Genomic DNA, 26,406 nt, shown 5'->3' on the forward strand with positions numbered 1-26,406 from the left:
TTTGTGTAACCCTAACCCTCTCCGGTGTCTATATAAACCGGAGGGTTTTAGTCCGTAGGACAACATACACAACAACAATCATACCATAGGCTAGCTTCTAGGGTTTAGCCTCTCCGATCTCGTGGTAGATCTACTCTTGTACTACCCATATCATCAATATTAATCAAGCAGGACATAGGGTTTTACCTCCATCGAGAGGGCCCGAACCTGGGTAAAACTTCGTGTCCCTTGCCTCCTGTTACCATCCGGCCTAGATGCACAGTTCGGGACCCCCTACCCGAGATCCGCCGGTTTTGACACCGACACCTGGGCCATGGTGAAGACGTGGTATACCAAGGCTGACCCAAACCACATGGCCGAGGTCGGACCTGTGGGGCCTCATGGGAAAGAGATCCCCGTTAGCTTAGTGTATGGGCAAGTAGAATTAGCTGCAAAGTATTCCCAATAGGATTGTAGGCTAGACAGCCTGTTGGATGGTATAGAAGAGGAATTTAGTCAGTCTACATGACTATGTAATTTAAGTGACATGTATAATGCCTTCTAGCCGGATTGTAAATCACTTGTCATGGCGGACCTTTTTCGCTTCAACCTCAGGACCCGATAGTCCGGAGTGTGTCTGAATACCCGCTCAGTTATATAAGAACCGGGGTATGCGTGGAAACCAGGCGTAGGGGTCATTAGTGCTTCAACCGACAAGTATCCAACTAGTTATGTTATATTACATGGGTAGTAAGAAACATCTTCCAGGGAGAATAGTTCCGTTAGGGGTTCCTTTCCCTGGGTACGCATACCCTAAAGTGCATGTCCGGACTGCGAGAGGAAACGCAGGCAAAAACATCTGGGGGCACATATGGAAAATAAATAAAAATCATCTTTTGTTCACCGACCGAGTATTCCCTTAAGAATGCTAGCTTTCGGCTTCACCCAGTCTGAGCTACACATCCGGCTGACCCGGTAGTAACAATCGCAGAGGTGCTCCCCTTATGCCCTAGCCGAATTAACGGGAATGTAGGGCATAAATACAAGAGCCAGGCAACCCTGATTGGCCAAAACTTAATTCATATCGATGCATATAATGGTGAAGAAAAGGTACATGCGGAGGAATAACACATGTGCGGGGCATGAAGCCCAGATAAATAATTAAGCTTCTGTGTAAGAAGCCCCAGGTATAATGGGCGTAGTTAGCGCGTCAATAGTGTGCAAGCGGGGCACAAGTTGGCCCTTGAAGGCCTTGAGAAAGAATAAAAGGAAGAAAGAGAAAAAACACAGATAATGTATATGCAAAAAATGGACAGAGGAAAGAGACGAACATAGAGTTCGGCGCTAGGCGTAGAATCTTTGGAGTCTGGCTGCGTTCCATGGGTTCGGCTCAAGTCGATTATTCGATGCGTCCCGCAGATGATACGCTCCACCGGTCAAAACTTGGTCAATAATGAAGGGACCTTCCCATTTGGGCTCAAGCTTGGTTTTTTTCTTCTCCGGCAGGCATAGAACTAACTCGCCAACGTTATAAGTTTTGGCCCGTACTTCTCTGCTTTGGTATCTGCGAGCCTGTTGCTGATAGAATGTGGAACGGGCTTTTGCCACGTCACGCTCCTCCTCCAGGGTGTCCAGACTGTCCTGGCGATCGAGCTCGGCTTCTCTTTCTTCGTACATGCGCAATCGAGGTGAGTCATGAATTATGTCACAGGGCAGAACCGCCTCTGCGTCGTACACCATAAAGAAGGGTGTGTATCCGGTAGTACGATTCGGCGTGGTCCGCAGCCCCCAAAGTACGGAGTCGAGCTCCTCTACCCAGTGCGTGTTAGACTCCTTTAAGGACCGCACTAGTCTGGGTTTGATGCCGCTCATGATAAGACCATTTGCTCGCTCAACTTGGCCATTGGTTTGTGGGTGATAGACAGAAGCATAATCGAGCTTGATGCCCTTGTTGCTGCACCAGAGTTTTACCTTGTCGGCCGTGAAGTTCGTGCCGTTGTCAGTGATGATGCTGTGGGGGACGCCATAACGGTGTACAACCCCGGATATGAAGTCTATCACCGGTCCGGATTTGTCCGTTTTAACAGGTTTGGCTTCTATCCATTTGGTGAATTTATCCACCATGACCAGTAAGTATTTTTTCTTATGGGTTCCCCCTTTAAGGGGTCCAACCATGTCAAGTCCCCAGACCATGAAGGGCCAGGTAATGGGGATTGTTTGGAGGGCGGTGGGTGGCATGTGTCTTTGGTTTGCAAAAAGCTGGCAACCGATGCAATGTTGGACCAAGTCCTATGCGTCTGCCCGGGCCGTCGGCCAATAAAAACCTGTACAGAAGGCCTTGCTTACAAGGGCCCGGGCTGCGGCGTGGTGGCCGCCGAGTCCGGCGTGAATTTCTGCCAAAAGCTTCCGCCCTTCCTCTCCAGAGATGCACGTTTGAAGGATTCCGGTAGTACTTTTTTTATACAGCTCTCCCTCGTGGACCCTGTAGGCTTTAGATCGCCGCACTATGCAGCGTGCCTCATTTTGGTCCTAGGGAAGTTACTGCCTAGTTAGGTAGGCCAGGAATGGTGCTGTCCATGGGGCGATGATGGCCATTATTACGTGGGCTGAAGGTGTTATTTCAGTGGCAGAGCCTTCGATTATGTCAGAGTGTTCGGTATCGGGTATTTTGGTCGGGTCCAGACTATTGTTTCCGGTGTCCCCTTCCCATACCACGGATGGCTTAAAAAACCTCTCAAAAAAGATGTTGGGGGGATCGCATCGCGTTTTGCGCCGATGCGGGCGAGGATATCCGCCGCCTAATTGTTTTACCGAGCCACATGGTGAAATTCGAGCCCCTCGAACCGAGCTGACATCTTTAGGACGGCATTTTCATAGGCCTCCATCTTCGGATCCTTGGCATCGAAGTCTCCATTTATTTGGGATATTGCAAGGTCTGAATCCCCACGCACCTCCAGGCGTTGAATGCCCATGGAAACTGCCATCCGAAGACCATGTAACAGGGCTTCGTATTCGGCTGCGTTGTTGGAGTCTGTATACAGTATCTGCAGTACGTATTGGACTGTATCTCCGGTTGGGGACGTCAGGGCGATGCCAGCCCCCAGACCAACCAACATTTTGGAGCCGCCGAAGTGCATGATCCAATTATAGTATGTGCCATACTCTTTAGGTAGTTCGGCTTCCGTCCATTCGGCAACAAAGTCGGCCAATACTTGCGATTTAATGGCTCGTCGGGGTTTGTATGTTATGTCGAACGGGAGGAGCTCAATGGCCCATTGGCAATCCGGCCCGTGGCGTCGCGGTTGTTTATAATATCATTAAGTGGCACTTCTGAGGCTACTGTAATCGAACACTCTTGAAAGTAGTGTCGCAACTTCCGGGATGCCATGAATACTGCATAGGCTATCTTTTGATAATGTGGGTACCGTGACTTGCATGGAGTGAGGACAGTGGATACATAATATACCGGCTTTTGAAGGGGGAATTATGTCCGTCCGCTTCTCGTTCTACGACGAGCACTGCGCTTACAACCTGATGAGTTGCCGCAATGTACAACAGTATTGGTTCGCCGATGTTTGGCGCAGCCAGGATTGGGTTCGTTGCTAGTATGGCTTTTATTTATTCCAATCCGGCTGTGGCAGCATCCGTCCACTCGAAGTGTTCGGTGCGCCGAAGGAGGCGGTAAAGGGGTAATGCCTTTTCTCCTAAGCGGGAGATAAAGCGGCTTAGAGCCGCCACACATCCAGTTAATTTATGGATTTGTTTGAGGTCTGTTGGGGTAGCCAACAGTGATAGAGCTCGGATTTTGGCCGGATTAGCTTCCATTCCTCTACCAGAGACAATGAAGCCCAGGAGCTTTCCGGCTGGTACGCCGAAAACGCATTTTTCCGGATTGAGCTTGATGTCGTATTTTTGGAGGTTTTCGAATGTGAGCATCAAGTCGTCTATTAGAGAGTCGACGTGTTTGGTTTTGACGACCACATCATCTACGTATGCCTCTACTATTTTGCCGATCTGTTTCTCCAGACATGTCTGAATCATGCGCTGATATGTTGCGCCGGTGTTTTTGAGCCCGAAAGGCATTGTGTTGAAACAGAAGGGGCCGTATGGTGTGATAAATGCCGTTGCGGCTTGGTCGGATTCCGCCATCTTGATTTGGTGGTAGCCGGAGTATGCGTCGAGGAAATACAATGACTCGTGTCCTGCGGTAGCATCGATAATTTGATCAATGCAGGGGAGGGGGAAGGGATCCTTTGGGCAGGCCTTGTTGGGGTCCTTAAAATCAACACACAGGCGCCAGGATTTGTCCTTCTTTGGTACCATCACCAGGTTTGCTAGCCAGTTCGGGTTTTTTATTTCTCTAATGTATCCGGCCTCTAATAACTTGGCTAGTTCTTCTCCCATAGCTTGTCTCTTAGGTTCAGAGAAACGCCAAAGAGTCTGCTTGACCGGCTTGAATCCCTTTAGAATATTGAGGCTGTGCTCGGCGAGCCTGCGTGGGATTCCTGGCATGTCTAAGGGGTGCCAGGCGAATATGTCCCAACTCTCGCGCAGGAACTCTCGTAGTGCGGCGTCCACGGTGGGGTTTAGCTGTGCCCCGATGGAGGTTGTTTTTGTAGGGTCCGTTGGGTGGACTTGGAATTTGACTATTTCATCCGCTGGTTTAAAAGAGGGGACTTGGATCTCTTGTCAAGTATCACGTCGTCCCTGTCCACTGTGGAGCGTAGCGCAGTTAACTCCTTGGCCGAAAGGGCTTCGGACAATGCCTCGAGGGCTAATGCAGCTGTTTTGTTTTCGGCGTGGAGTGCTGTGTCCGGATCACTAGCAAGAGTGATGATTCCGTTGGGCTCGGGCATTTTGAGCTTCATGTACCCGTAATGGGGTATGCCTTGTAAGATCGTGAACGCCTCCCGTCCTAAAAGGGCGTGGTATCCACTACTGAACGGGGCCACTTGGAATGTAATTTCTTCGGACATATAGTTCTCCGGCGTGCCGAATACCACATCTAGTGTGATTTTCCCGGCACAGCGTGCTTCCTGACCAGGGATGATTCCTCTAAAGGCTGTGCTGCTTTGCTCAATACGGTTCCAGTCTATTTCCATTTTTTGAAGAGTTCCCTCATAGATGAGGTTCAATCCACTGCCGCCGTCCATGAGTACTTTGGTGAGTCGAAAGCCGTCCACAATTGGACTGAGGACCAGTGCAGCTGGTGCTCGGGCTGTTCGGAATTTAGGTTCGTCACTAGCATTGAAGATAATAGCCGTGTCACTCCATGGGTTCATTGCTGCCACGTGGCAGATTTCGGCAAGGCTGCGGAGTGTTCGCTTGCGCCTATTATTTGATGCGAAGGTTTTGAAGACTATTAATACCGTATTGTTATCCACGGGATGATGCTCTGTGGTATTTGGGATGAGAAGATCCTCACCACTTTTGGCCACCTGCCGGAGTACCCAACATGCTCTAAGGTTGTGTGTTGGTGTGGTATCCGCTGTACTATGAATTTTGTAGGGGCCGTTGAGCCATCCCTCCAATACGGTTCCATGCCCTGTAGAGGGTTTTTGTTTCTTTGTAACTAACTCGGGTGTCTTATGATAGTGCCCCCTTTTACTTCGGACTGGGTGTATATTCCGAGCCGGATTATCCCAAAATTTCGTTTCGGTTTTCCAGGTGCTTTCCATCGCGCAGTACTTTCATACTATGGACGCCAAGTCAGCGAAGCGTGATATGTCACGGCGACTTAAGGCATTAAGGATTCCCTTGTCCGTGCAATTATTGCAGAAAAATTAGACCGCGTCTTCCTCGCGACAGTCCTTAACCTTGTTCATCACAAGGAGGAATCTGGCCCAATAATGATGTACTGTTTCATGGGGCTCTTGCCTGATGTGGTAAAGACCGTTTATGTCTAGGTGGCTGGGTGGATTTGAGTCCGAACCCCTACCCGATCTGAGACCCAGGGGCCGAGGAGTTTCCGATCTTGGAAGTTCGGATTCTGGGATGTTGCCCGATAAGTATGGCCCGCTACCTGACTCTAGGTTTAGGGCTTGGGTGATTTCCTCTCGTAAACGGGTGTCCGGCTCGGAGAGTTCAGGAATCCGGACATAGTTAGTCCTCAAGATAGAGGAAGAATCGCCGCATTGTTCCTCCACCACCGCAATATGATGGGTGACCAGTGGAGAGTTAATCTCCCTTTGATCGGGTTTAAGCCCAATCATGGTCTGTAGCGACTCCCAAGGTGGCGATACGATCCAAGAGCTCGTTTAGGGAAGAGAGCTCCATTGGATCCATCTGCTCGGAAAATTCCGAGCTGACATCGAGGCTGTTTTTGACGACCTGAGAAGTCATCGTCGGCGCAGCGGCCGAACGGGCGGTCATGATGAAACTGCCAAGCCGGAGAGTTTGGCCGATAGCCAGGGCTCCCCCGGCGGTAATGTTGTTTTTAACAACGAGACGAGGCATCCTTCCTTACGGCGACGGCACAGTGGAACTCTCAATGAAAGCACCAATGTCGGTGTCAAAACCGGTGGATCTCGGGTAGGGGGTCCCGAACTGTGCGTCTTAGGCAGATGGTAACAGGAGGCATGGGACACGATGTTTTACCCAGGTTCGGGCCGTCTTGATGGAGGTAAAACCCTACGTCCTACTTGATTATTCTTGATAATATGAGTAGTACAAGAGTTGATCTACCACGAGATCAGAGAGGCTAAACCCTAGAAGCTAGCCTATGGTATGATTGTATGTTGTCCTACGGACTAAAACCCTCCGGTTTCTATAGACACCGGAGGGGGCTAGGGTTACACAGAGTCGGTTACAAGGAAGGAGATCTACATATCCGTATTGCCAAGCTTGCCATCCACGCTAAGGAGAGTCCCATCCGGACACGGGATGAAGTCTTCAATCTTGTATTTTCATAGTCCAACAGTCCGGCCAAAGGATATAATCCGGCTGTCCGGATACCCCCTAATCCAGGACTCCCTCAATGTGCGTAGGATTTTTTTGAAATTACTACATTCCCCAACAATGGCATCCGAGCCAGGTTTACGCATAGATGTTATATGCACGAGTAGAACATAAAGGAGTTGTGGGCGTGGGTATATACATATTGCTTGCCGTCACTAGTTGTTTCTTGATTCGGCGATATTGTTGGATGAAGCGGCCCAGATCGACATTACGCGTACGCTTACATGAGACTGGTTCTACCGGCGTGCTTCGCACACAGATGGCTGGTGGGTGTCAGTTTCTCCAACTTTAGTTGAATCGGATTTAATGAACAAGGTTCTTTCTGAAGATCAAAAAGCAATCACTATACCGTGTTGTGGTTTTTGATGCGTAGGTAAGAACGGTTCTTGCTCAGCCCGCAGCAGTCACGTAAAACTTTCAACAACAAAGTAGAGGACGTCTAACTTGTTTTTGCAGGGCATGTTGTGATGTGATATGGTCAAGACATGATGCTAAATTTTATTATATGAGATGGTCATGTTTTGTAACAGAGTTATCGGCAACTGGCAGGAGCCATATGGTTGTCGCTTTATTGTATGAAATGCAATCGCCATGTAACTGCTTTACTTTATCACTAAGAAGTAGCGATAGTCGTAGTAGCAATAGTTGGCAGGATGACAATGATGCTTCGATGGAGATCAAGGTATCAAGCCGGTGACGATGATGATCATGACGGTGCTTTGGAGATGGAGATCAAAGGCAGAAGATGATGATGGCCATATCATATCACTTATATTGATTGCATGTGATGTTTATCCTTTATGCATCTTATTTTGCTTAGCTCAGCGGTAGCATTATAAGATGATCTCTCACTAAATTTCAAGGTACAAGTGTTCTCCCTAAGTATACACCATTGCTATAGTTCATCGTGTCGAGACACCACGTGATGATCGGGTGTGATAAGCTCTATATTCACATACAATGGGTTCAAGCCAGTTTTCCACACGCAGAATACTCGGGTTAAACTTGATGAGCCTAGAATATGCAGATATGGCCTTAGAACACTGAGACCGAAAGGTTGAGCGTGAATCATATAGTAGATATGATCAACATAGTGATGTTCACCATTGAAAACTACCCCATCTCACGTGATGATCGGACATGGTTTAGTTGATATGGATCACGTGATCACTTAGAAGATTAGAGAGATGTCTATCTAAGTGGGATTTCTTAAGTAATTTGATTAATTGAACTTTAATTTATCATGAACTTAGTACATGATAGTATTTTGCATGTCTATGTTGTTGTAGATAGATGGCCCGTGTTGTTGTTCTGTTAAATTTTAATGCGTTCCTAGAGAAAGCTAAGTTGAAAGATGATGGTAGCAACTACATGGACTGGGTCCATAACTTGAGGATTATCCTCATTGCTGCACAGAAGAATGACATCCTGGAAGCACCGCTGGGTGATAAACCCGCTACAGGAGAACACCAGATGTTGTGAACACCTGGCAGAGCAAAGCTGATGACTACTCGATAGTTTAGTGTGCCATGCTTTACAACTTAGAACCGGGACTTCAACGACATTTTGAATGTCATGGAGCATATGAGATGTTCCAGGATTTGAAGTTAATATTTCAAGCAAATGCCCGGATTGAGAGATATGAAGTCTCCAATAAGTTCTATAGCTGAAAAATGGAGGAGAATAGTTCTATCAGTGAACATATACTCAGAATGTCTGGGTACCACAACCACTTGAATCAGATGGGAGTTAATCTTCCTGATGATAGTGTCATTGACAGAGTTCTTCAATCACTGCCACCAAGATACAAGAGCTTCATGATGAACTATAATATGCAAGGGATGGATAAGACTATTCCCGAGCTCTTCGCAATGCTAAAGGCTGCGGAGGTAGAAATCAAGAAGGAGCATCAAGTGTTGATGGTCAACAAGACCACTAGTTTCAAGAAAAAGGGTAAAGGGAAGAAGGGGGACTTCAAGAAGAACAGCAAGCCAATTGCTACTCAAGTGAAGAAACCCAAGTCTGGACCTAAGCCTGAAACTGAGTGCTTCTACTGCAAAGGGACTGGTCACTAGAAGCGGAACTGCCCCAAGTATTTGGTGGAGAAGAAGGATGGCAAAGTCAAAGGTATATTTGATATACATGTTATTGATGTGTACCTTACTAATGCTCGTAGTAGTGCTTGGGTATTTGACACTGGTTCAGTTGCTAACATTTGCAACTCGAAACAGGGGCTACGGATTAAGCGAAGATTAGCTAAGGATGAGGTGACGATGCACGTGGGAAATGGTTCCAAAGTCGATGTGATCGCCGTCGGCACGCTACCTCTACATCTACCTTTGGGATTAGCTTTAGACCTAAATAATTGTTATTTGGTGCCAGCGTTGAGCATGAACATTATATCTGGATCTTGTTTGATGCGAGACGGTTATTCATTTAAATCAGAGAATAATGGTTGTTCTATTTATATGAGTAACATCTTTTATGGTCATGCACCCTTGATTAGTGGTCTATTTTTACTAAATCTTGATAGTAGTGATACACATGTTCATAGTATTGAAGCCAAAAGATGCAGAGTTGATAATGATAGTGCAACTTATTTGTGGCACTGCCGTTTAGGTCATATTGGTGTAAAGCGCATGAAGAAACTCCATTCTGATGGACTTCTGGAATCACTTGATTATGAATCACTTGGTACTTGCGAACCATGCCTCATGGGCAAGATGACTAAAACTCTGTTATCCGGAACAATAGAGCGAGCAACAGAGTTATTGGAAATCATACATACTTATGTATGTGGTCCAATGAACATAGAAGCTCAGGGCAGATATCGTTATTTTCTCACCTTCACAGATGATTTGAGCAGATATGGGTATATCTACTTGATGAAACATAAGTCTGAAACATTTGAAAAGTTCAAAGAATTTCAGAGTGAAGTGGAAAATCATCGTAACAAGAAAATAAAGTTTCTACGATCTGATCGTGGAGGATAATATTTGAGTTACGAGTTTGGTCTTCATTTGAAACAATGTGGAATAATTTCGCAACTCACACCACCCGAAACACCATAGCGTAATGGTGTGTCCGAACGTCGTAATCATACTTTACTAGACATGGTGCGATCTATGATGTCTCTTACTGACTTACCGCTATCGTTTTGGGGTTATGCTCTTGAGACGGCTACATTCACATTAAATAGGGCACCATCTAATTCCGTTGAGAAGACACCTTATGAACTGTGGTTTGGCAAGAAACCCAAGTTGTTGTTTCTTAAAGTTTGGGGGTGCGATGCTTATGTGAAAAAGCTTCAACCTGATAAGCTACAACCCAAATCGGAGAAATGTGTCTTCATAGGATACCCAAAGGAGACTGTTGGGTACACCTTCTATCACAGATCTGAAGGCAAGATATTCGTTGCTAAGAATGGATTCTTTCTAGAGAAGGAGTTTCTCTCGAAAGAAGTGAGTGGGAGGAAAGTAGAACTTGATGAGGTAATTGTACCTGCTCCCTTACTGGAAAGTAGTTCATCACTGAAATCAGTTCCAGTGATTCCTACACCAGTAAGTGAGGAAGCTAATGATGATGATCATGAAACTTGTGATCAAGTTACTACCGAACCTCGTAGGTCAACCAGAGTAAGATCCGCACCAGAGTGGTATGGTAATCCTGTTCTGGAGGTCATGTTACTTGACCATGACGAACCTACGAACTACGAGGAAGCGATGACGAGCCAAGATTCTGCAAAATGGCTTGAGGCCATGAAATCTGAGATGGGATCCATATATGAGAACAAAGTGTGGACTTTGGTTGACTTGCCCGATGATTGGAAGGCCATAGAGAATAAATGGATCTTCAAGAAGAAGACTAATGCTAACGGTAATATTACTGTCTACAAAGCTCGACTTGTTGCAAAAGGTTTTCGACAAGTTCAAGGAGTTGACTACGATGATACCTTCTCACCCGTAGCGATGCTTAAGTCCGTCTGAATCATGTTAGCAATGGCCGCATTTTATGATTATGAAATTTGGCAAATGGATGTCAAAACTGCATTCCTTAATGGATATCTTAAAGAAGAGTTGTATATGATGCAACCAGAAGGTTTTGTCGATCCAAAAGGTGGTAAAAAAGTGTGCAAGCTCCAGCGATCCATTTATGGACTGGTGAAAGCCTCTCGGATTTGGAATATACAATTTGATAGTGTGATCAAAGCATATGGTTTTATACAGACTTTTGGAGAAGCCTGTATTTACAAGAAAGTGAGTGGGAGCTTTGTAGCATTTCTGATATTATATGTAGATGACATATTGTTGATCGGAAATGATACTGAATTTCTGAATAGCATAAAAGGATACTTGAATAAGAATTTTTCAATGAAAGACCTCGGTGAAGCTACTTATATATTGGGCATCAAGATCTATAGAGATAGATCAAGACGCTTAATTGGACTTTCACAAAGCACATACCTTGATAAAGTTTGAAGAAGTTCAAAATGGATCAAGCAAAGAAAGGGTTCTTGCCCATGTTACAAGGTGTGAAGTTGAGTGAGACTCAATGCCCGACCATTCAGAAGATAGAGAGAAAATGAAAGATGTTCCCTATGCTTCAGCCATAGGCTCTATTATGTACGCAATGCTGTGTACCAGACCAGATGTGTGCCTTGCTATCAGTCTAGCAGAAAGGTAGCAAAGTAATCCAGGAGTGGATCACTGGACAACGGTCAAGAACATCCTGAAATACCTGAAAATTACTAAGGATATGTTTCTCGTATATGGAGGTGACAAAGAGCTCATCGTAAACGGTTACGTCGATGCAAGCCTTGAAACTGATCCGGATGACTCTAAGTCAAAAACCGGATACATGTTTTTATTAAATGGTGGAGCTGTCAGTTGGTGCAGTTCCAAGCAGAGCGTTGTGGCGGGATCTACGTGTGAAGCAGAATACATAGCTGCTTTGGAAGCAGCAAATGAAGGAGCCTGGATGAAGGAGTTCTTATCCGATCTAGGTGTCATACCTAGTGCATCGGGTCCAATGAAAATCTTTTGTGACAATACTGGTGCAGTTGCCATGGAAAAGGTGAAGGAAATATGCCCTAGAGGCAATAATAAAGTTATTATTTATTTCCTTATATCATGATAAATGTTTATTATTCATGCTAGAATTGTATTAACCGAAAACATGATACATGTGTGAATACATAGACAAACAAAGTGTCACTAGTATGCCTCTACTAGACTAGCTCGTTAATCAAAGATGGTTATGTTCCCTAGCCATAGACATGAGTTGTCATTTGATTAATGGGATCACATCATTAGGAGAATGATGTGATTGACTTGACCCATTCCGTTAGCTTAGCACTTGATCGTTTAGTTTGTTGCTATTGCTTTCTTCATGACTTATACATGTTCATGTGACTATGAGATTATGCAACTCCCGTTTACCGGAGGAACACTTTGTGTGCTACCAAACGTCACAACGTAACTGGGTGATTATAAAGGTGCTCTGCAGGTGTCTCCAAAGGTACTTGTTGGGTTGGCGTATTTCGAGATAGGATTTGTCACTCCGATTATCGGAGAGGTATCTCTGGGCCCAATTAGTAATACACATCACTTAAGCCTTGCAAGCATTGAAACTAATGAGTTAGTTGCGGGATGATGTATTACGGAACAAGTAAAGAGACTTGCCGGTTACGAGATTGAACTAGGTATTGAGATACCGACGATCGAATCTCGGGTAAGTAACATACCGATGACAAAGGGAACAACGTATGTTGTTATGCGGTTTGACCGATAAAGATCTTCGTGGAATATGTAGGCGCCAATATGAGCATCTAGGTTCCGCTATTGGTTATTGACCGGAGACATGTCTCGGTCATGTTTACATAGTTCTCGAACCCGTAGGGTCCGCACGCTTAAAGTTTGATGACGGTTATATTATGAGTTTATGTGTTTTGATGTACCGAAGGTAGTTCGGAGTCCCGGATGTGATCACGGACATGACGAGGAGTCTCGAAATGGTCGAGACATGAAGATTGATATATTGGACGACTATATTCAGACACCGGAATGGTTCCGGGGTTATCGGATATATGCCGGAGTATTGGGGGGGGGGGGTTACCGGAACCCCCCCGGAGGTTAATGCGCCTCATGGGCCCAATTGGTTGAAGAGGAGAGGCGGCCAAGGGGCAGCCGCGCGCCCCTCCCCTCCCAAGTCCGAATTGGACTAGGAAGGGGGGCGGCGCCCCCCTTTCCTTTCTTCCTCTTTCTCCTTCCCTCTCCTCTCCTACTCTAACTCATGGGGAGCGCCAAGGGTGGCCGGCCCCCTCCCCCTCCTCTACTCCTTTATATACGGGGAGGGAGGCACCCCTAGAGACACAACAATTGATCCCTTGGATCTCTTAGCCGTGTGCGGTGCCCCCTCCACCATAATCCACCTCGGTCATATCGTAGTGTTGCTTAGGCAAAGCCCTGTGTCGGTAGAACATCATCATCGTCACCACGCCGTCGTGCTGACAGAACTCTCCCTCAAAGCTTGGCTGGATCAGAGTTCGAGGGATGTCATTGAGTTGAACGTGTGCAGAACTCGGAGGTGTCGTGCGTTCGGTGTTTGATCGGTCGGATCGTGAAGACGTACGACTACATCAACCGCGTTGTGCTAACGCCTCCGCTTTCGGTCTACGAGGGTACGTGGACAACACTCTCTCCTCTCATTGCTATGCATCACCATGATCTTGTGTGTGCGTAGGATTTTTTTTGAAATTACTACATTTCCCAAAAAAAGGAATCCGGATTTCACAAGAGAACCAAGCACATCAAGAGACGCTTCAATTCCATCCGCGATCAAGTCAAGGAGGGAGACATAGAGATTTGCAAGATACATACGGATCTGAATGTTGCAGACCCGTTGACTAAGCCTCTCTCACGAGTAAAACATGATCAACACCAAGACACCATGGGTGTTAGAATCATTACAATGTAATCTAGATTATTGACTCTAGTGCAAGTGGGAGACTGAAGGAAATATGCCCTAGAGGCAATAATAAAGCTGTTACTTATATTTCCTTATATCATGATAAATGTTTATTATTCATGCTAGAATTTTATTAACCGGAAACTTAGTACATGTGTGAATATGTAGACAAACATAGTGTCACTAGTTTGCCTCTACTTGACTAGCTCGTTGAATCAATGATGGCTATGTTTCCTAACCATAGACATGCGTTTTCATTTGATTAACGGGATCACATCATTAGAGAATATTGTGACTGACTTGACCCATCCATTAGCTTAGCATGATGATCGTTTAGTTTGTTGCTATTGCTTTCTCCATAACTTATACATGTTCCTATGACTATGAGATCATGCAACTCCCGAATACGAGAGGAACACTTTGTGTGCTACCAAACTTCACAACGTAACTGGGTGATTATAAAGGTGCTCTACACGTGTTTCCGATGGTGTTTGTTGAGTTGGCATAGATCGAGATTTGGATTTGTCACTCCGATTGTCGAAGAGGTATCTCTAGGCCCTCTCGTAATGCACATCAATATAAGCCTTGCAAGAAATGTGACTAATGAGTTAGTTGCGGGATGATGCATTACAGAACGAGTAAAGAGACTTGCCGGTAACGAGATTGAACTAGGTATTGAGATACCGACGATCGAATCTTGGGCAAGTAACATACCGATGACAAAGGGAACAACGTATATTGTTATGCGGTTTGATCGATAAAGATCTTCGTAGAATATGTGGGAGCCAATATGAACATCTAGGTTTCGCTATTGGTTATTGACCGGAGATATGTCTCGGTCATGTCTACATAGTTCTCGAACCCGTAGGGTCCGCACGCTTAACGTTCGGTGAGGATTGGTATTATGAGTTATGTGTTTTTATGAACCGAAGGTTGTTCGGAGTCCCGGATGTGATCACGGGCATGACGAGGAGTCTCGAAATGGTCGAGACATAAAGATCGATATATTGGAAGCCTATGTTTGGACATCAGAAAGGTTCCGAGTGAGTTCGGGCATATACCGGAGTACCGGGGGGTTACCGAAACCCCCCGGGGAGTATATGGGCCCTGATGGGCTTTAGTGGAGAAAGAGAGAGGCAGCCAGGGCAGGCCGCGCGCCCCCTCCCCCTCTGGTCTGAATTGGACTAGGAAGGGGGGCCCTTTTCTTCCTCCCTCTCTCCCCCTTCCTTCTCTCCTAGTCCAACTAGGGAAGGGGGGGAATCCTACTCCCGGAGGGAGTAGGACTCCTCCAGGGTGCGCCATAGAGGGCTGGCCCTCCCCCTCCTCCACTCCTTTATATATGGGGGAGGGGGGCACCCCATAGATACACAAGTTGATCATTCATCCCTTAGCCGTGTGCGGTGCCCCCCTCCACCGTAATCCACCTCAGTCATATCGTAGCGGTGCTTAGGCGAAGCCGCTGTTTGGTTCTCCTACTGGTTCTATAACCCTGGCCTCATCACTGAGGGAAATACCTACCGTAGTTGTGCTGCATCATCCCTTCCACTTTGGGGAAATACTGACATAGTTCAAGCCGCATCATCAAGCCAACAAGCATACACGACAAAGTAAAGTGCGGGAAAGGATTAACCACTGTTGGCGTTCTGGGATCAGGGGTACCCAGACTTGCGTGCATATGACCTAACATGTGTCTTCATTGACGGCCCGGTAAGACCTAGCTGCAAGACTTCAAGGACCAGACCCTCGCGAGGGCCCCTGGTATCGCGAGGCGAACAACACCAAGACCTCCCGAGAGTCAGCTTCCCGAGCCTTCCTCCCGAGGAGCGGAGATCTCTATGCAGCCCCCTGCCTCCTGAGGCACTGGATGTCGTGAGCCATGACGACCAAGGCCAGACGGTCGCTAGCAGGCGTAGTCCGGGACATTTTCCTCTTTCGTGCTAAGGAGGCAAGGATGTACGCGGGTTCCCGAGGAATCCCCCAAAGGTTTCCATTCCAGTGCAACAAGAGCAAGACCACGAGCTCGATAGGACGGATGTCATCGTCGAGCCCACCCCCACGTCACGACCAGAAGCTTTGCAGGCGAAGACCACCTTTCGTCTGGATAAGATGTACTGTTGTCCCCCTTCCAATTTGGCCGTTGTGGCAACCCTTCCCGCCATGTGCCTCGCCGGAAGAGGGTCGTGGCCAGTATAAGTATAGGTTAGTCTCCACCATAGAAGGGATCGACTCATTGCCACCCTGATCAGATCCATTGAGCCACTCGGCCATCGAGCTCTCCCGAGGAAACTCATCCAAGCCAAGTGGTGATGAGCTTGAGGCAGCCGCTAGGATATATCATTACACACGCCCCAGAGTTTGAACCTTGTTCAGGACGCAGAGCTTCGATTCCGATATTTGGCATGCCAGGTAGGGGCATGTCGAGGTTCTCCCTCCTGCTTCGCTCCTCCTCGCTTTTTCACCTTCATGGAAGACGCCGTTCGCCCTGCTGCTCGACCCGTCGTCCCCGACATCGCAGCGGGTTGCCTGGCCTTCACTCCTGACCTGCGCCGAGTCCAGTGGCCAGTGAGAATTCGGCCGGTGTTGCCCCCACGCTATGACGGCGTGGCCGACCCTGAGGAGTTCCTCCAGTTATATGCCCAAGGCATCCTGGCGGCGGGCAGCAACGACAAGGCCATGGCAAACTGGCTCCCTCTTGCCCTCACGGAGGCTCCATGCTCTTGGCTCCACGGCCTCCCGGAAGCTTCAGTGTCCTCCTGGGAAGGACTCCGAAGCAAATTCGTTGCGCACTTCATAGTCCCATGGCCCCAGGCAGTCACTTGTATCCTCGAAGTGTCTCAAGCGCCTGCGTCCAAACACCATGCTAAACAGCTCTTCCGTCAGGCGAACGCCGTTCAGCTTCAACCCGAGGCCCCGCAAGGCTGCGCGCGACACGAGGTCGCCATCACCTTCAACTCCAGGGATCATCTTGGATACATGGCCGCCGCTGGGGTATTCCCCATGCTTTGTATGCCCAACATCAGCAACGTCTCTATCACCAAGACCCTCATCGATGGCAGCACTGGTTTCAATATGCTCTTTGTCGAGACCTTCAAGGGGCTTTAGGTGCCCTACAATCAGCTCATGCCCACCAGGCTGTTCTCTGGGGTAACGGATGGCTCGACCGCCCCTTGGGGCAAGTGCGCCTTCCTGTCACCTTCGGCAAGCGCGACAACTACCGTACTGAGCTCATCGAGTTCGATGTGGCCTACATGGGCCTCCCTCATAAAGCCATCCCGGTGTACCCCGCTCTCGCCAAATTCATGGCGGTGACCCACTCGGGCTACAACATCGTCAAAATGTCAGGCAGCGGCGGTGTCATCACCATGACTGAGGACAAGGAAGACGCGGTTCAAGCACTCAGGCTCTCCTACAGGGCCACGGTGGCCTCACGACCAGATGCCGAAGAGGCCCCGGGGGCTCCCGCGCCCGCGCTAGCGAAGAGGAAGTATATATTCTCCTAGGAACGCACTGAGACGAAGAGGGTTCCCGTCGACAACGACAACCCGTGCCCTACTCCCAGGATCAGGAGTAGGTGCTCATTTCTTTCCTCCCGGAGAACAAGGACGTATTCACGGGGAAGGCATAGGACCTGGTCGGTGTCCCGAGGGAGGTAACCGAGCACCACCTGACGGTGTGCCCAAATGCCTGCCCAGTAAAGCAGAAGGCGAGACGCCAGGAACAGGAAAAGCACGAGTTCATTGTCCAAGAGGTGCGCAAACAACATGAAGCCGGGGTCATATGAGAGGTCCGGCATCTGGAGTGGCTCGCCAACCCGGTCGTCGTCCCCAAGAAGGGAGTCCAGGAGCGCATGTGCGTCGACTTCACGATCCTCAACAAAGCATGCCCTCAGGACCCGTTCCTGCTTCCCCGTATCGACCAAATCATGGACTCCACCGTGGAGTGCGATCTATTGTGCTTCCTGGACGCATTTTTGGGTTATCATCATATCAAGATGGCGAAAGAGGATGTCGAGAAGATGGCCTTCATCTCCCTGTGCGGTGTGTACTGCTACACCTGCATCCCCTTCGGGCTGAGTAGCGCTGGTGCCACATTCCAGCGGCTCATGCACATCGCGTTGTGGCCATAGCTGGGCGAAAACATGGAGGCATGAGATATAGAGGTTTGACTGCTAGGGACCTATTTGTAAACAAAATATTCCCAAACTGACCCCTGGCTGAAAAACAGAACACGCCTTTTCTGAAAATACACTTTCCAGAAAGAAAAATGCCTTCTGGCCCGAAGAAGAAGCAGAGTACGCTTTCGGAAGATGAAAGTGCATTTTGGCAAAACCCGCGTCCACTTATCCATGCTTGCAGGGGCGGGGCCGGGCTTGTGCCACTGACATGTGGGTCCCACCGTGAGGGAGTCCTGGATTAGGGGGTCTCCGGACAGCCGGACTATATCCTTCGGTCGGACTGTTGGACTATGAAGATACAAGATTGAAGACTTCGTCTCGTGTCCGGATGGGACTCTCCTTGGCGTGGAAGGCAAGCTTGGCAATACGGATATGTAGATCTCCTCCCTTGTAACCGACTCTATGTAACCCTAGCCCCCTCCGGTGTCTATATAAACCGGAGGGTTTAGTCCGTAGGACAACATACAATCATACCATAGGCTAGCTTCTAGGGTTTAGCCTCTACGATCTCGAGGTAGATCAACTCTTGCAATACTCATATCATCAAGAAAAATGAAGCAGGACATAGGGTATTACCTCCATCAAGAGGGCCCGAACCTGGGTAAACATCGTGTCCCCTGCCTCCTATTACCATCCGCCTTAGACGCACAGTTCGGGACCCCCTACCCGAGATTCGCCGGTTTTGACACTGACATTGGTGATTTCATTGAGAGTTCCACTGCGTCGTCACTGTAAGTCTTGATGGCTCCTTCGATCATCGGTAACGATGCGGTCCAGGGTGAGGTTTTCCTCCCCGAACAGATATTTGTATTCGGTGGCTTCGCACTGCGGGCCAATTTGCTTGGCCATCTGGAGCAGATCGAGAGCTACGCCCTTGGCCATCAGGTCAGGTTCGGAAACTTAAACTACACTGCCGACATCTGCGGAGACTTGATCTTCGACGGATTCGAGCCCATGTCAGGTGCGCCACACAATAACAATGAGCATGACGTAACTCTACCGTCGGATAGTGTTCGGGAGATCGCATCTGCAACTACTCCGGCCCTCAATCCGGAGCAAATTGCGCCATCCAAGGACGGAGGGATAGACCCCGCCATGGAGGCCGCACTCTCACTGGCGATGGAGCCGGATACTGACTTCACCCCTTATGAGAGCCATGTCGCCGAACCACTGGATTCGTCTCCGGCCACGGACTCCGAGCCGCTTGCATCCGTGCCTATCGAATCCGACTAGGCGCCGATCATGGAGTTCACCTCCATGGCGATGTGCTAAATTCATTAAGGTCTCTCTCCTTGTCAGGAGAACCTTGGCCGAACTATGTCCGGCTAGAATGGGATGCGGACGACGAAGAAATTCACTGCCCACCCACCACCCACTTAGTAGCCACTATCGACGACTTAACCGACATGCTCGACTTTGACTCCGAAGACATCGACGGCATGGACGAAGATGTAGGAGACGAACAAGAACCAGTGCCCACAGGGCGCCGGACAGCCACTTCATCACATGACATATACATGGTGGATACACCCAAATAAGGCAACGGCGAAGAGACAGCGGAGGATGGCCCCTCCAAGAAGCAACCCAAGCGCCGATGTCAGCGGCGCCGCCCTAAGTCCCGCCATAGCAAAAATAGCGATAACTGTGCAAGATAAATTAATAACACTCCAGTCAACTCCAGAGGAAACGACGACCACATTGCCTCGGCGGCAGAGCACGATGAAGCTGCAAATGGCAAACATAGTACAGATCCGACGTCCGAACACGGCGACGCCGAGGATAAACCTCAGCAAACCCCCTCTGGGGAGGAAAACAGTCCGGACGAAGATGCACACATCATCCCGGAAACGCACTTGGATCAAGAGAACCTATGCAGAAGGCTTATTGCCACAACGAGGAGTCTGAAGAAGCAGAAGCAAAGGTTTAAGGCCACACAAAATATGCTCAACAGCAGGTGGAACAAAGTGCTCGACAACGAAGAAAAGTATGGTGGAAGTTACCACACAAAGAGCTATCCAAAGCGCAAGCTATTACCTGAATTCGACGATGAGGCCTTAGAGCCCACACAGCCGAAAAATGAAACGACCAACTGGCCGAATCAACCACCTTGTGACCGCGATAGAGCGGCTAAGAAGGTCGCACATAAGTCAACACACGATATAGATCAGGATTGCGCCAAAAATCCGGAACGACCAGATCCATCTATGGATCTAGGAAGCGCGCTCCGGCAAAAAATCAAAACCGAATACTACAACCATCCGAACGCCATGGTACATCCAAATACAGGGGTGCCGTACACCCCCTATGTTTCACCGATGAGGTGCTGGACCATGAATTCCTAGAAGGATTCAAACCAGTGAACATAGAGGCGTTCGACGGGACCACAGACCTTAGGGTCTGGATTGAGGACTTTATCCTCCATATCCATATGGCTCACGGAGATGATCTCCATGCCATCAAATACTTGCCCCTCAAGCTTAAAGGACCAGCTCGGCACTGGCTGAAAAGCCTCCCCGAAAACTCAATTGGAAGTTGGGAGGAGCTCGAGGACGCTTTTCGGGCTAATTTTCAAGGGACCTATGTCCGACCTCCAGATGCAGACGATTTAAGTCATATAATTCAACACCCCGGAGAGTCTGCCCGAAAGCTTTGGAACATGTTTCTCACTAAGAAGAACCAAATCAGAGACTGTCCAGACGCCGAAGCCTTAGCAGCTTTCAAACACAGCGTCCGAGACGAATGGCTCGCCAGACACCTCGGCCAAGAAAAACCTAGAACAATGGCAGCCCTGACAAGCCTCATGACCCGCTTTTACGCGGGCGAAGATAGCTGGTTAGCCCGCAGTAGCACCAGTGACCCAAGCACATCCGAAGTCAGGGATGGAAATGGAAAACCACGACACAATATAAACAAGCATCGAAATAAAGAAGATAGCCTAGATAATATGGCGGTAAACGTCGGATTCAGGGGCTCTCGACCAGGTCAGCGGAAAAAGCCTTTCAAAGGCAGCAGAGATGGACCGTCTGGCCTAAACAGGATTCTTGACAAACTATGTCAGATTCATGGCACCCCCGATAAACCTACAAATCACACCCACAGAGAATGCTGGGTCTTCAAGCAGGCCGGTAAGCTAAACGCCGAACACAAGGGGGGAGACACCAAGCGAAGACGAGGACGAACCTTGCCAGCAAAGCACTGGAGGACAGAAAAAATTCCCACCAGAGGTTAAAACAGTAAACATGATCCATGTGATGAAGAGGAGAAGCAAACATGCACTCCGAGACACATGGTCCATAGAGCCCGTCACCCCTAGGTTCAACCCCTAGTTGGCCTGCCCGATCACTTTTGATCGCGGGGATCACACGACAAGCATCCGACCTGAAGGATTGGCTGCCTTGGTGTTAGACCCAATAATAAACGGATACCATCTCACACGAGTCCTCATGGATGGCGGCAGTGGTCTAAATCTGATATATTAGGACACAGTCTGCAAAATGGGGATAGACCCGACAAAAATAAGCCACAGTAATACTACCTTCAAGGGAGTAATACCAGGCCTAGAGGCCCGCAGTACGGGCTCTCTATTACTAGAGGTTGTATTCGGTTCTCCCGACAACTTCCGAAGCGAAAGGTTAACTTTCTATATCGCTCCATTCCGAAGTGGCTATCAGGCACTACTCGGAAGAACGACTTTCGCTTGTTTTAATGCAACACCGCATTATGCTTCTCTCAGGCTTAAGATGCCCGGTCCATGTGGCACCATCACAGTTAGCGGAAATACTGAGTGTTCTCTACGCGCGGAAGAATGTGCGGTGGCTTTAACAGCCGAGCACTAGACGGCCTCACCAACCAGAAAAAAATGACAGGTCGTCAAGACCACGGACACGATTAGACGAGTCCGGTGCACCACTACATATACATGAGATTGGTTTGATGGTCAAACCCTCTTAGACGGTACCAGGGGCTTCCCGCGTGTAATCAGGGCTAGTCCAGCTCAACTTGACTTATCTTGAATTTTAATGGTTTATTGATAATAACCAATTTTCTGGCACGACAACTTTCACCTAAGTTCTTCTCTTTTACAGATGACAACCATGCTACACCCATCCAGGACACGGCACAACGGAGACACAGGCGCAGACGTGCAGCAGGGACCCACTTCAAGGTTTCTTTTCAGATTAAGACCCTGTGTAAACCTTTTTTACTGTCTCTTGTTGTTCACATCCTTCGGATACTCAATACAACCGAGAAGGATGCTGATGTTATTGGCATGTGGCCATGTCAGGATATTGCACGTACCTGGACACTCGGGGTTTATTATTAAGGGCATTGTTCAGCCTTGCATATGTTATAAAGACCGAATACCTTAGGGAGTGTTCGTCGTCCCGAGTTTGGCCTTATATGCATCAGCTCCGAATCATGTCTTTGGTCAAATGTTGGGTTTGCCCGGCTCCCATGTTTTGGTACCTTACGTTCTGCTATATCGGCTAAGGTAGCACTGGGAGAACTACTGCAATTGTGGCCTGGTTCATACGGATGAGCACCTCAATAGAGAAAGCCGAAAACTGACTGTCATGATAAAGCACGAGACTGGTCAACCACTCGATGGCTCAGCGGAATCTTCGAGATTCCTCCGCATTAACGAAGGGTCGTTTCCCGGTCATTTACGTACGTGCCCTGTATTCGGACGAGCGCAGAAGTAACAAGGGCTATATAGTAGCCCCACCGTCAAACTCCTATGGCTAAGTGAAAGTGTTAAAGCAATATAGTATGATTGCCTCGTTCGCTGCCCTACCACCTCCTTGATGGAACAAGATGTTGGATCAAGTGTGAATACACGTTTTTTGCGAACACCCCCGCATTATATGCGTGGGGGCGGAAGCCGACGATTGCAAACTTTCTGGTTATATACATATATACATAAACAGCCGCACAGGAGGCATCATAATACTTTCAGGCAAAAGTATAAACACAACCTTGATAACTCAATAAAACATTGTTTTTACAATGGGAGTACATGTCACTAGAACATAATATTCTTCGAGCACTGGGCCTCTATCGAACGAGCACCTTCAAGGACTTCTTCGAAGTAGTGCTCGACAGCCACTCGGCCCACGGCCGAACCCTGTGTTGCAATAGTGGTGGCCTCCATCTCTTCACAGTAGGTCTTGACATGGGAAAAGGCCATCCGCGCACCCTCTATGCACGCTGACCTCTTCATAGCATCGATGTGCGGCACAACACCAATGAATTGTTGCACTAAACTAAAGTAACTATTCGGCCTTTGCCCTCCCGGCCACAGATGATCCACAATAGATCTCTTGGCAAGTCCGGACAACCCATGGAGCTCGGACCACTCGGCCATTCGCTCATTCAACAGCAGCGGACGCACTGGAGCATGGAACTATGACCAGAACAACTTTTCCACTTCCCGATCTTTTTGATCCTTGAAGTACTCGGCCGCATCAGGAGCACTTGCTACCAAATCCACGTAGGCGTCTGCAGAACTCCATAGTTGATCAAGAGGAGCATACTTTGGATCTCCGAACTTAGTCCGCAACAAGAAGGGCTTCCCAGCCATGATATCCGTAGCTTGATGCAGCTCCTCCTTCGTCGCTCTGATTTTGGAGCAGGCTTCCTTGGCTGCTACCATGGCCTTCTCCAGGTCCGTCGCCCTCGCTCAGCTTTCTTTTTCAAGAAGCTGGTAACAGTCAGCGGCATCTTTCAACTCAATGGTTGATGTCTACTACACAACCTTCTTCTTGTAGACGTTGTTGGGCCTCCAAGTGCAGAGGTTTGTAGGACAATAGCAAATTTCCCTCAAGTGGATGACCTAAGGTTTATCAATCCGTAGGAGGCATAGGATGAAGATGGTCTCTCTCAAGCAACCCTGCAACCAAATAACAAAGAGTCTCTTGTGTCCCCAACACACCCAATACAATGGTAAATTGTATAGGTGCACTAGTTCGGCGAAGAGATGGTGATACAAGTGCAATATGGATAGTAGATAATAGTATTTGTAATCTGAAACTGTAAAAACAGCAAGGTAAATAATGATAAAAGTGAGCGTAAACGGTATTGCAATGCGTGGAAATAAGGCCTAGGGTTCATACTTTTACTAGTGTAAGTCCTCTCAACAATAATAGAATAATTGGATCATAAAACTATCCCTCAACATGCAACAAAGAGTCACTCCAAAGTCACTAATAGCGGAGAACGAACGAAAAGATTATGGTAGGGTACGAAACCACCTCAAGTTATTCTTTCCAATCAATCCATTGGGCTATTCCTATAAGTGTCACAAACAGCCCAAGAGTTCGTACTAGAATAACACCTTAAGACACACATCAACCAAAACCCTAATGTCACCTAGATACTCCAATGTCACCTCAAGTATCCGTGGGTATGATTATACGATATGCATCACACAATCTCAGATCCATCTATTCAACCAACACATAGAACCTCAAAGAGTGCCCCAAAGTTCCTACCGGAGAATCACGACGAAAACGTGTGCAAACCCCTATGCATAGGTTCATGGGAGGAACCCGCAAGTTGATCACCAAAACATACATCAAGTGGATCACGTGATATCCCATTGTCACCATAGATACGCACGGCAAGACATACATCAAGTGTTCTCAAATCTTTAAAGACTCAATCCGTTAAGATAACTTCCAAGGGGAAACTCAATCCATTACAAGAGAGTAGAGGGGGGGGGGGAAGAAACATCATAGGATCCAAATATAATAGCAAAGCTCGCGATACATCAAGATCGTATCATCTCAAGGACACGAGAGAGAGAGAGAGAGAGAGATCAAACACATAGCTACTGGTACATACCCTTAGCCCCGAGGGAGAACTACTCCCTCCTCGTCATGGAGAGCACCGGGATGATGAAGATGGCCACCGGAGAGGGATTGCCCCCTCCGGTAGGGTGCCGGAATGGGTCTAGATTGGTTTTTGGTGGCTACGGAGGCTTCTGGCGGCGGAACTCCTGATCTATTGTGCTCTCGGATGTTTTTAGGGTATATGGAGATATATAGGCGGAAGAAGTACGTCAGGGGGGCCATGAGGGGCTCACGAGGGTGGAGGGCGCGCCCAGGGGGTGGGCGCACCCCCCTGCCTTGTGACCTCCTCGCAGATCCCCCGACGTGCACCCCAAGTCTTCTGGGCTTCTTTCCTTCCAAAAATGAGTTTCGTGAAGTTTTAGGTCAATTGGACTCCGTTTGATTTTCCTTTTCTTCAAAACCCTAAAATAGGGTAAAAACAGAAACTAGCACTGGGCTCTGGGTTAATAGGTTAGTCCCAAAAATGATATAAAAGTGTATAATAAAGCCCATAAACATTCAAAACAGTAGATAATATAGCATGGAGCAATCAGAAATTATAGATATGTTGGAGACATATCAAGCATCCCCAAGCTTAATTCCTGCTCGTCCTCGAGTAGGTAAATGATAAAAATAGAATTTTTGATGTGGAGTGCTACTTGGCATAATTTCAATGTAATTCTTCTTAATTGTGGCATGAATATTCAGATCCATAAGATTCAAGACAAAAGTTTAATATTGACATAAAAACAATAATACTTCAAGCATACTAACCAAGCAATTATGTCTTCTCAAAATAACATGGCCAAAGAAAGCTATCCCTACAAAATCATATAGTCTGGCTATGCTCCATCTTCACCACACAAAATATTTAAATCATGCACAACCCCGATGACAAGCCAAGCAATTGTTTCATACTTTTGATGTTCTCAAACTTTTTCAATTTTCACGCAATACATGAGCGTGAGCCATGGACATAGCACTATAGGTGGAATAGAATGGTGGTTTGTGGAGAAGACAAAAAGGAGAAGATAGTCTCACATCAACTAGGCGTATCAACGGGCTATGGAGATGCCCATCAATAGATATCAATGTGAGTGAGTAGGGATTGCCATGCAATGGATGCACTAGAGCTATAAGTGTATGAAAGCTCAACAAAAGAAACTAGTGGGTGTGCATCCAACTTTCTTGCTCACGAAGACCTGGGGCATTTTGAGGAAGCCCATCATTGGAATATACAAGCCAAGTTCTATAATGAAAGATTCCCACTAGTATATGAGAGTGCCAACATAGGAGACTCTCTATCATGAAGATCATGGTGCTACTTTGAAGCACAAGTGTGGTAAAAGGATAGTAGCATAGCCCCTTCTCTCTTTTTATCTCATTTATTTATTTATTTATTTGGGCCTTTCCTCCTTTTTATGGCCTTTTTTGGGCTTCTTTGGCCTCTTTTCTTTCTCTTTTTTTATTTGGGCTTCTTTGGCCTCTTTTATTTATTTT

The 26,406-nt window shown here is 47.7% G+C and overlaps 1 pseudogene; it reads right to left on the reverse strand.

Moving 5' to 3' along the window:
• The window catches only part of LOC119283575, a 109,597-nt pseudogene that overhangs the window by 71,033 nt on the left and 12,158 nt on the right, over positions 1-26,406 (reverse strand).

Source organism: Triticum dicoccoides, chromosome 4A (assembly GCF_002162155.2).
Source record: "Triticum dicoccoides isolate Atlit2015 ecotype Zavitan chromosome 4A, WEW_v2.0, whole genome shotgun sequence".
Classification (NCBI taxonomy): domain Eukaryota; kingdom Viridiplantae; phylum Streptophyta; class Magnoliopsida; order Poales; family Poaceae; genus Triticum; species Triticum dicoccoides.